We start from the raw sequence: 11,949 nt of genomic DNA on the forward strand, positions 1-11,949 counted from the left end.
TGAAAGAAAGGGGAAAATGAATAAGGGGACTGGAGGGTAACCAACCCCCGGGACTTTTTCAACGGCACCAAATTTGTATAAACGATAAGTAAAATCAATAAAGTTTTATTCAATGTACAAAAAACATTTTTCAGATAAAAAAGACAATTTTGTCCATATACATACAAGGTAGAGAATATGAGTATACAAAAGTTGGTACATAAGCCTACAAGACTCAGCAATTTACCACATTTATATATGATTTAAACTGCATTGTTTCTTTCCTACATGTTTCGCTCTTCTGAGATCCTCAGGACAATTGCAGCATACAGCAATCAATAGAAAACTGAAAATATACAAAAAATAAATAAATAAACATAAATGGTTCTGTACACACAAGAAACCCCTGGGGGGCACAAAAAGTGTCCCCCCAACAGGTTAACACAACCAATTAAATGAATCTGGTAATGGATTCATTCGAATCTAACATTTTAGCCAGAGAGGAATGAATCGACCACCTCTACAATATTGGACTACAGGACATAGTTTTTATATAAATATTAAATAACAAATTGATTCGTTAAGGGGAACAGACACTCATTCCCATGAGTGGCATCCCAAATCTATTGAATAAACAAATAGTAATATATTTCTCCATTATGGAGATTGCAGATAGGATTATAAAAAACAAAACAAACAAAAAAAAAAAGCAAAAAGAACATCTTACCCCATAAAGTTGGTGAATTCATATGAATATATATCATTATTTCCAAATGTTGTAAATATTAATTTTTGCTTAGGCGAGAAAACTTTAGATTCTCCTCCTTTTCCACCAAATAGGTGGACTGTGATGAGAGCAACGCTAGGGATCCCCAATCTCCCCCACGAGTCTGCAGAGGCACGAGAAAAATATATGTATAATGTATCTAGGCCATTTAAGTATAATCTTCATATGGCAAAATAAATATTAGAAACATACCTGGCAATACCCAGAAGGTGGTTGAATTAGAACCAGTTGAACATGCCCAATACCATCAAACCCTGTGTGTTGTCAGATAAAGATTAAACGAAATATGTTTTTGAACACGAGAGATTTCTCTGTGCTGATCTAAAGAACGAAGAGTAAAAAGGGAGACCACATCCCCATCAATGATATATATCTACTTCAAAAATATAGAGTACATAGTTCCAATTGAGACTTCAGGAACAGCCTTCAGGTCCCATCAAAACCATCCCATTCCTACCTGTTTTATAAGGCAATAGTAATATAGTCAGAGAAATTCGAATACTTCTCCGTCTGGGAGCGACCCCATGTGTCTTCTCCCGTCGCTTGTCTGAATGACACTAACGGGACCCGCGTCTTAACTCGTGTCTTCCCCTTTGTTATTTAATATTTATATAAAAACTATGTCCTTGTCAGTACTAGAATCCCTTTAGGACCCAGCACAACTCACCTGACACAGCCTGTGTCTGGGAAACAACAGTGATTGGCCTGCTCACGTTTAAATCACCTGTATCAGCATTCAGTCAGCGCTCGTGTTTAGAGTTCACTCGTGTTTGATCCAGCTGATATTTGCTCTGTGACTTTCGTGTTTGACCCGGCTTGTTTGACCCTCCGTACTTGCTTCTGATTCTGTACCGTTTGGATTCTGATCTACCTGTGTATGACCCAGCTTGCCTAGACTACGCTTTGCCTGATTCTACTAGTACCCTCATCTGCAGCAGTGAACCACAAGGTCCAGCAATCATCTATCCTCATCTACAGCAGTGAACCACAAGGTCCAGCAATCATCTATCCTCATCTACAGCAGTGAACTACAAGGTCCAGCAATCATCTATCCTCACCTACAGCAGTGAACTACAAGGTCCAGCAATCATCTACCTTCGTCTGCAGCGGTGTACTACTAGTCCCAGCTGACCTGCTCTGCTTAGACCAGCTCATGGTATGTGCTTTGAACTCTTTGTATAATCAGCACACCTGAACTGTTACTTGTTATCTGCACCTAGCCTGACAGTCCTGTAGTCCAATATTGTAGAGGTGGTCGATTCATTCCTCTCTGGCTAAAATGTTAGATTCGAATGAATCCATTACCAGATTCATTTAATTGGTTGTGTTAACCTGTTGGGGGGACACTTTTTGTGCCCCCCAGGGGTTTCTTGTGTGTACAGAACCATTTATGTTTATTTATTTATTTTTTGTATATTTTCAGTTTTCTATTGATTGCTGTATGCTGCAATTGTCCCGAGGAAGCTCAGAAGAGCGAAACATGTAGGAAAGAAACAATGCAGTTTAAATCGTATATAAATGTGGTAATTTGCTGAGTCTTGTACGCTTATGTACCAACTTTTATATACTCATATTCTCTACCTTGTATGTATATGGACAAAATTGTCTTTTTTATCTAAAAAATGTTTTTTGTACATTGAATAAAACTTTATTGATTTTACTTATCGTTTATACATATTTGGTGCCGTTGAAAAAGTCCCGGGGGTTGGTTACCCTCCAGTCCCCTTATTCATTTTCCCCTTTCTTTCAAAAAACTTCCAGGTAGTTATTGTCTCTCACAGAAATCACAGTACTCCTCCCGACAATGCCTTCATCTGTTTGTAAGGGGGCTCACGGCTGGCTGTGTGTTGCGGCCAAATGGTGCAAGTCTCTGCCCTGCATCTTCTTGGATAGGACAGCTACCCACCTGCTGGTAGTTGTAGCCCTTTGCCATATTGTGTCAGACTCCTGGCCATAGGTCCACTGTGGTTGGCAGAGGTGATGGTGTAAGTGTGTATGGGAACACTTTCTTAATGCCCAATGTGTGTGCAGACCAGCTGGACGTGAAGTTTTAAATGGACTTAAGAAAAACAAATAAAAACCTAACTCTGCCTTAGGCCGATTAAAACAGTATTAAACCCCTTAAATGTAATGATTTCCAAAAACTGGTACATTCAAGGCATGCTGTGAATGCTAACTGTCACAGTTGCTTGTGCTCTCAATCACTACTGGCAAACCATCAAATGGGGGGTTTCATAACTGATCATCACATGTGCAGCACCATGGCAGCTGAAGATCAAACAGAGGCTAAGATGGCAAATCCCAGGCTGTAAAGGAAAGGATGGTTTAGTTTTACTTTAGGCAGTTACAACAACCAACAGTTTTTTTCTTTATTTTGGAAAAAAAGTCAACTACATTATTAAGAGCTGACCTTTGCAAGCACCCCCAGCACTGTTATATGGTTTGTCGAAAGCCTTGTAACTGTCTCTTTTTTCTGGAAAGCTTCATCTGCATACATGTGCAGGTGTTTTGTCATATTCGGCGACCCATCACATTTGGCTACGGAAGTAAAGTTCTGCATAGAAATTTCCCACTGTGCATGCGTAACTTGCCCATATGATTCATCAGATTAAGCAACCCGTCAGAATGTGTAAGTCACCTTTAGTCGCCTACATCTTGCTACACCCCGCACTGCTCTACGGTAAGGATACACTGAGAAGGGGGAAAGCGGACATCTTGTTACACCCACTGGAGTTTTCCATTTTACACTTATTTTTACCAGTAAAGTGAGTTTATATAGTGAAATACAGTACTTAGAACTCAGTCTGGCTGGTTAGATGTTGAATTTTAAAAGCAGCAAACTTCTGTCAGATCAGCAAACCTGTGAGGTGAGCAGGCTCGCCGCTGCTTTTAAAATTCAACATCTAACCAGTTAGACTGAGTTCTAAGTACTGTATTTCACTATAGAAACTCACTTTACTGTTAAAAATAAGTATAAAATCCACAACTCCGGTGGGTGTAACAAGATGTCCGCTTTCTCCCTTCTCAGTGTATCCTTACTGTAGAGAAGTGCAAGATGTAGCAAGAGGATGGCGGCAACAGAACGTCACCTCTGTTACACATTCACATGTGCACTCCAGCGGGTAGCCAAATGTGATGGGTCGCCATATGTGACGAAATACCGGAAAAAACAAACAAAACAAAACAAATCGAAGCATTTGGAATTAAAAAGACAAATTCATATACCGAATACTATCATTGCAGGTATTAACCCCATATAGATACCAGAATACACTACTTTTTAGAATGGGGCTCTTTCAGGTTACAGCCATGAAGCAGCAGGTATCCTTGTCAGTTGATAATGCTGTATTTACAGATATAGTGCCTTGCATAAGCATTCACCCCCTTGGCTTTTTACCTATTTTGTTACATTACAGCCTTTAGTTCAATGTTTTTTTTAAATCTGAATTATATGTGATGGATCAGAACACAATAGTCTAAGTTGGTGAAGTAAAATTAGAAAAATACATACATAAAACTATTTTTCAGAAATAAAAAACTGATAATTGGCATGTGCGTATGTATTCACCCCCTTTGTTAAACAAAAGAACCTGGATATTTGAATTATTGACATTATGAGTATGTAGCAGCGGCTCTTGAAGAGCACGCGCTATGCGTTTTTCAAAGTTAAAGTTATGCCTGAACTGCAATTTTGATTTGGGTACAATTGTCTAAATTTAGACTTCAGCATCAGTCTGACTGGACTGTGAGATGTTCAGCCCGGCCACAGGGGGTGCTGTCTCTTCTGGCGGGCATGGAACTATGGTCTGGTTGGGTGCTTAAGTTGCTCTCTCTCGGAGCCCGTCCAGTGGGAGTGGCGCTCTCGCTGTGCTTTCTGGGAGAGGGTATTTAAGATGCGGACGTCACGTGGTTCGGGGTTCCGGTCCAGAATGATGTACTGACTTCATGGTCCTGGTCCTTCTGACCAGCCCCCAGGAAGGCTATGGCCTGGGGTGCGGATCCACCCGATTTTGATGTCTAGGGGCTGGCTAGCCCGAGGCAAGGAAAGTAAAGGAGGATTATGAGGTGGTTGGATGCCGTCTCCGGTTTGGGAGAGACCCAGTGACTTCAAGCATTCCAGGGGAGGACTCTTCAGAAGAAGACCACGTACGGGTTGGTTTCTCAGTAAGAGCCTGGAAGGGCTGAAGTACCCAAGAGAATCCGGTCTTGTGGATATCGCCAAGCTAGCTGAAAGATTCAGGTATCCTACGAGTGTTTTTCAAGTTTAGTTTCCCTACTTGTTCTACAACAACATCTGTGGCAGAGACATATCTTGTATGTTCTACAACAACATCTGTGGCAGAGACTTGTTCCTGAGTAAGCAACTTGTTGGCTGCTAGGCCTTGTGAGAGAGGGACTGTCCAACTTGAGTGAACATCCAGTTGCTAATGGCTATTCTCTGGATGCAGTCAAAGTAAGCAAGTTCTTCAACATTTTGACTTTGACACTAAGGCAGCGTACACACGGGCAGATTGTCTGTCCAACTTAGTCCGCTGAAACGTGTTTCAGCGGACAATTCGCTCGTGTGTGGGCTTCAGCGGACTTTTTCAGCGGACAGTCTGGCGGACTAAGTCTTTCGGAATTTCCGTAATTTTGTCCGTCCAAACTTGGTTTTGTCCGTCCAAACTTGGTTTCAGCGGACAGTCCGCTCGTGTGTAGGCAAGTTGGACGGACTAAGTATGGCGCATGCTCAGAAAGGATTTACACGGCCGAAGGTTGCATTGCAGTGTATTGGACGTCGTATTTCTAGTCCCGTCGTACGTGCTGTATACGTCATCGCGCAAGCTTTCAGCGGACTGTCTGTTCATCGTGTGTGGTCAAGTCCGTTCATTCAAAAGTTGAACGGACTGTCTGTCGGATTGTCTGACGAACTTAGTTGGGCAGACAATCCGCCCGTGTGTACGCGGCCTTAGAGTACCTGAACTTCCTTTCCAACCCTCTGATCCCAATTTAAGAGACTGTTCATTGTCTACGTTTTGCAAGTAAAATCCATTCAAGTGGATCTGTTGTCAGTCTCTGGAGTTACTGGGCCCTTTACCACGGGACACCCCTAGACGTGAAACGAGGAGAACAGAAGGTAACAGTAAGCCCAAATCCAACCAGCAGCTCCTTCGGGGGTAGTGCTACAAGTATAAAAGGAGTGAGATGATAGAGAAATTATACTTTAAATGTCAGCCATGAAAACGCTAGATATAACCTTGATGATAATTATGTTTAGACTTGCATTATTTGAATACATCCTGTATTCTTGTGTTGGCTTGGGGAGTTTCTAAGTCAGTGTCCTTCATAACTAGTGATGGCCGAATGGTTCGCCCGGCGGTCGTTTCGCGGCGAATTTCGGTCGTTCGCGGTCCACTCGTTCGCTCGCCTTTTTCCGTTGTTCGCCCCGGCGGACTTACGTGTTTAATGTGTAAAAGAACTTTGACCTATGATGACACGTCTATCATGGGGTACAGGACAGCCAATTGAGACATGACAGCACATGGACACTTGGACATTCCCCCTAACCTATAAATACACCCGATCCGGTGGCCATTTTACATTCTTTCTTCTGTCACTATAGGGAAAGGTTGCTGTGTGGAGTAGGGACAGATAAAACGCTAGCTATTTGGTACACAAAAGTTATTTTCAGGACTGGTATAGGTGTTAGGTGTATATAGGTTTGCTGTGCTACTGATTCTTGCAGCAGCCTGAGTGTCTTTTGTCAGTTTAGAGAAAGGGAAAGGACGGTGTGTGCTACAGGGAGAGTCAGTTTAGTCGTCATCATCATCATCATCATCATCATCATCATCATTAGCTGTTAGCAGGTCCACAAAAGATCTATTCCAGTAACCACTAATTGTTCCAGGCTCCTCTTTTTTGCCACTTTGTATAGGGACAGGAAGGAAGCAGTGTGTCAGGCAGTGAGGGTCAGTTTAAAGACTTGCTGTTACTATTAGTTCCACAAAGGTTCTTTTCAGGACTGGTATCAGTGGTATGGTAATAGGCTTGTACACGTATAATATTCTTTCTTCCAAATATAGAAAGAATATTATACTTGACTGCTGCCCTTCTGCTGCAGTCTGCTAATCATTCACAACTCACTTGTTCCACAAAGCTCTTTATCAGGACTGGTAACTTGGTCTGTGTAGGGTGCTACAGTACATAGGGTTGAGTGAGGTACAGTCTGCTGTTCTGTAAGGACCACTATCGGTCCACAATAGATAGGGTTGAGGTGCACTACTGCTGACCGTTGCCCTATACTGCAGCAGTCCTTCATTGGTATAGGGACTGACGTACAGTCTGCTAATCACTAACACACAACCTGCTTGGTCCACAAAAGTTCTTATAAGGACTGGTAACTTGGTCTAGGGTGCTACAGTACATAGGGTTGAGTGCGGTACAGTCTGCTGTTCTGTAAGGACCGCTATCGGTCCACAATAGATAGGGTTGAGGTGCACCACTGCTGACCGCTGCCCTATACTGCAGCAGTCCTTCAGTGGTATAGGGACTAAGAGTTTTGCCACAGGGCCATTTAAAAAATGACAGGCAGAGGAAGACCATCCCTGTGCTGTGCTGACTTCCTCCTGGGGGTTCTTATTATGAGGGGATCACACCATCCCTGTGCTGTGCTGAGTTTCTCCTGGGCCTGCTTACTATGAGGGGATCACACCATCCCTGTGCTGTGCTGACTTCCTCCTGGGGGTTCTTATTATGAGGGGATCACACCATCCCTGTGCTGTGCTGAGTTTCTCCTGGGCCTGCTTACTATGAGGGGATCACACCATCCCTGTGCTATGCTGACTTCCTCCTGGGGGTTCTTATTATGAGGGGATCACACCATCCCTGTGCTGTGCTGACTTCCTCCTGGGGGTTCTTATTATGAGGGGATCACACCATCCCTGTGCTGTGCTGACTTCCTCCTGGGGCTGCTTACGGTGCTGCTGTCAGTGCTGTATATCACGGTGCTGGTGTGAGTGCTTAATGTCACGGTGCTGCTGTCAGTGCTGTATATCACGGTGCTGATGTCAGTGCTTAATGTCACGCTTCTGATGTCAGTACTCTCTATCACGGTGTTGCTGTCAATGCTGTATGTCACGGTGCTGGTGTTAATGCTTTATGTCACGCTTCTGATGTCAGTACTCTCTATCACGGTGCTGCTGTCAGTGCTGTATATCACTGTGCTGATGTCAGTGCTGTATGTCACGCTTCTGATGTCGGTGCTCTCTATCACGGTGCTGCTGTCAGTGCTGTATATCACGGTGCTGATGTCAGTGCTTAATGTCACGCTTCTGATGTCAGTGCCCTCTATCACGGTGCTGCTGTCAGTGCTGTATATCACAGTGCTGATGTCAGTGCTTAATGTCACGCTTCAGATGTCAGTACTCTCTATCACGGTGTTGCTGTCAATGCTGTATGTCACGGTGCTGGTGTTAATGCTTTATGTCACGCTGCTGATGTCAGTGCCCTCTATCACGGTGCTGTTGTCAGATGCCTCTATCACGGTGCATGTGTCATTGCTGTATGTCACGCTGCTGGTGATCATCTCCTGCACCCTCTTCTTTGCCTACCCTGGTCCCTGACCTTCCGTCTCCTCCATTGCCTTCATGCGCTCCACAGTCCTGAATTGTCAGAACAATTTCCCATATAAAAAAAGAATGCTTGTAGTTATCGATCCCAAATTCACCTCATACATGTATTATGTCATTGGCCATGTGGTGGGACTATGTTTTCCCTGCTAATAATTACCTCGTGGCTGCAAATTCGACCTAAAGGTTTGAAACATTCGCCTCCCATTGAAGTCAATGGGGCCCGGCGCAAACGTTCGGTTTCGCGAACGGTCGGCCTCGTTCGCGGTCCGCGTTCGCGAAACGTCCCGTCGGAGGTTCGGGCCATCACTATTTATAACCATATGTGAATGTAAGATAAAGATAAGTCTGTGATGCATATTTCCACTTTTCCTGTTGTGTTCAGAATAAAGTTAAAATACTGTACATATTACAATATCTAATTGGACATTTTTCTTTAAAAGTCAGCAACTACAAACACTGTAGCTGCTGACTTTTAATAAGGACACTTACCTGTCCAGCGAGCCCATGATGTCGGCCCCCTGAGGCCGATCCGTCCATTGGATCGGGTGCCATCCTAACTAAGGGAAACAGGCAGTGGAGCCTTGCGGCTTCACTGCCTGTTTCCTACTGCACATTGTTTATAGGACACACACATGTCCCAGAAGACAACGGGCAGCTCACCGAAGAGGAGGAACTGAAGAAACAGTGCCACGGAATAGGAAGAGGCAGATTAGGAAGACTGCCTAGCAATGGGGGTTTCTGGTAAGTTAAGAAAAATTTTTTTTTCAAATGTTTTTTTTTATATTTTTTGAGAATGTTAATATAATTTTTTGTTTTAGGGTGGGCCTCCAATTTAACAAACACTTTACTAGAACCTCTCTGAGACCATTCATTATATAGGGGCCATCTGATCTGGCATGAAGGAATCGCAATAACTCATCAACTGAGATCTGAAAATTCCCTTCCCCCATCCTCCAAATCTAAACCACGATAATGAATCGATTGCCTTGGCAATGTAAAAATGTGTTTGGTTCTGCCAATACAGTTTATTTGAGAAAGTGCAAGAGAAGGTGAGAGAGAGAGAGAGAAGTGAAAGAGAAAGAGAGAGACGAGGGAGAGAGGGAAGAAGAGAGAAGGGAGAGTAGGCCCTGGTTCATACTGATGTGGCTTTGAAATCACGCTTGTACTCGGAGTCACTCTGTGGATAGTGAGGAAAGGAACAAAGAGCAACAAAAAACAAAGACCTGAAGTGTGCCAGGGTGACGTGGTCTGTATGCCTAAAAGGGAGCATACCCAAGTATGAAATGTAATGAATGAAATTAAAAGAAAAAGGGAATGGGTGGGTGGGACACGAGAGCCAACACCCACGAGAGGAGGAGGCAGAGGAGGGCAGGCTTTATGCAGCCTGACTCCTCCTACAAATACAGGCTGACCTGTGGTCAGCCTTACACTTGTACTCAGAGTCACTCTGTGGATAGTGAGGAAAGGAACAAAGAGCAACAAAGACCTGAAGTGTGCCAGGGTCACGTGGTCAGTATGCCTAAAAGGGGGCAAAAAATAACACAGTAGGATGAAAGCTCAACAACCAGATGACACGGTGAATAACGTCTAACCTAGAGTGGTGGCAAATGAGGTATGTATTTAGCTGCAGAAAAGGAAGCGCTAGGAAAGGCAGTAGAGGACCAACCCAGCGTTACAAATGTAACACTAACACGCTTGGTATAAAACCAACACCAAGCACCACACATTGCCAGGCTCCAAAAACCTGACAACAGTGCCGCCCCGAATGCCGCATCTTGCGAGCATGCAGATGTAACAGAAAGGGCCGGGGTGCCAATCAGTAGATTGGCTAAAGTAAGTGAGACCCTGGGCCAGAAGCACCACTCCCCTGGCTTTAGGAACCACAAAGCCAGCTATAGCACCCCCTTGAGCCCCAAGCCGGTGACCAACGCAACAGGAGACCTGAGAGTACGTCGAAACGTCATGAAAATAAAACCCACAATGAAAAGTCAGCTGAGCACAGCAGGGAGTCTACACCGCTGGAACCCTGGACGGCTTCAAACGAAAGTGCAGAAAAAATAAAACAACCTGGCGGATCATTCAACATGAAATGCTGAGACTTAACTCGATACACCCAGAAAGTGCTGAGGGCCGATACAAGCTGGAGGAGGCAAAAAAAGGAAACAAAACAAAACAGAAAAGCAAAAAAGGAACTGGATGTTACCCATCAGGACTGGAAACCTAACCTGGAAAGCCCAGAAAACATGCCAAGCAGTGTCATGAGCCTTCCTGGAATTTAAAACAAAACCCAATAATCAAGGCTGCTGCGCCAGCCAAATGGAAAACCAATCTACCACAACTGGAACTGAAAAGAAAGTGCGACACTGGTACCTGCTTCCGAGACCCGATCCTACAGATACTGGCCCGGCCCCTGAGAGGGCCCCGGGATCCACGAAAGCCCCTGAGCCAATAGAAGCTGCGGATCAGCGAAAGGCTGACTAACCAATCGTTCTATACCCCAGCGTAACTCCTGGCCGGACGCAGCTAGGAAATTGAAAGATAGTGAGGAATGACACACAACTGGTCAGAAATACAACTAGTGAGAGAACCGCAAGCAGACAAAGAAAACCTGCGACAAGAACGTAACCTGCGAGAAGGAAACGTGACTGAACGAGAAACATGAGTAGCGTAATCTGATAACCGTGAGCGGCATAAGAACCGAGGCTGCTAGAAAACACGACCTGCCTAGGAAATGCAGGTTGCATGAGAAACGCGAATTGATGAAACCACAAGAGAAAACCCTGGGGGTACAAGAGAAAACCCTGAGAGTACACAAGAGAAAACCATGGAAGTACACAAGAGAAAACCCTGGGGAACCGAGAGAAATCTGGCAAACGAGAGAAACCTGGCAAACAAGAGAAACCTGGAAAACTAGAGAAACCTGGAAATCGAGAGAAACCTGGAAAAACAAGAGAAACCTGGAAAACTAGAGAAACCTGGAAACCGAGAGAAACCTGGAAAACGAGAGAAACCTGGAAAACTAGAGAAACGTGCCATAGCATGAGAAAACGTAACATTGCATGAGAAATGTAAATTGCATGAGAAACGTAAATTGCATGAGAAACATAAATTGCATGGGAAACGTAAATTGCATGAGGACAAAGCATATGAGAACTAACTGCATGAGAAACGTGAGTTAGAACAAAATGTGAGGCCGCGTACACACGGGCGGACTGTTCGCCCAACCTTGTCCGCTGAACAGTGTTTGGGCGGACAGTCCGCCCGTGTGTGGGCTTTCAGCGGACAGTTTCAGCGGACAGTTGGACGGACAAAGTCTTTCGGAAATTCCGAAAAACTGTCCGCTGAAACTGTGTTTGAGCGAACAGTCCGCCCGTGTGTAGGCTACTTTCGAAATGAGCAAACTGTTCCCGCTCGGAAAGTCCGCCCATTTTGAGCGCGTGTACAGGTAGGCGGGGCCCGCGAAGGAGATGTCGCGGGCTCCGCCGCCTGGAATGGGCTTAAAGGGGAACCCCAACGCCGAAAAAAATCGGCGTGGGGGTTCCCCCAAAGTCCACACCAGACCCTTGTCCGAGC

General features: G+C 44.6%; 1 long non-coding RNA gene across 1 annotated transcript; it reads left to right on the forward strand.

Moving 5' to 3' along the window:
* The first annotated feature begins 1,495 nt into the window (after window positions 1-1,495).
* On the forward strand, window positions 1,496-2,426 carry LOC143960328 (uncharacterized). Its single transcript, XR_013270301.1, has 2 exons — window positions 1,496-1,922; window positions 2,190-2,426. It is a non-coding gene; the product is annotated as an uncharacterized LOC143960328 (long non-coding RNA).
* Window positions 2,427-11,949: the final 9,523 nt, after the last annotated feature.

Source organism: Lithobates pipiens, unplaced genomic scaffold (assembly GCF_037356315.1).
Source record: "Lithobates pipiens isolate NorthernLeopardFrog02 unplaced genomic scaffold, aLitPip1_a1.2 Scaffold_8, whole genome shotgun sequence".
NCBI lineage: Eukaryota > Metazoa > Chordata > Amphibia > Anura > Ranidae > Lithobates > Lithobates pipiens.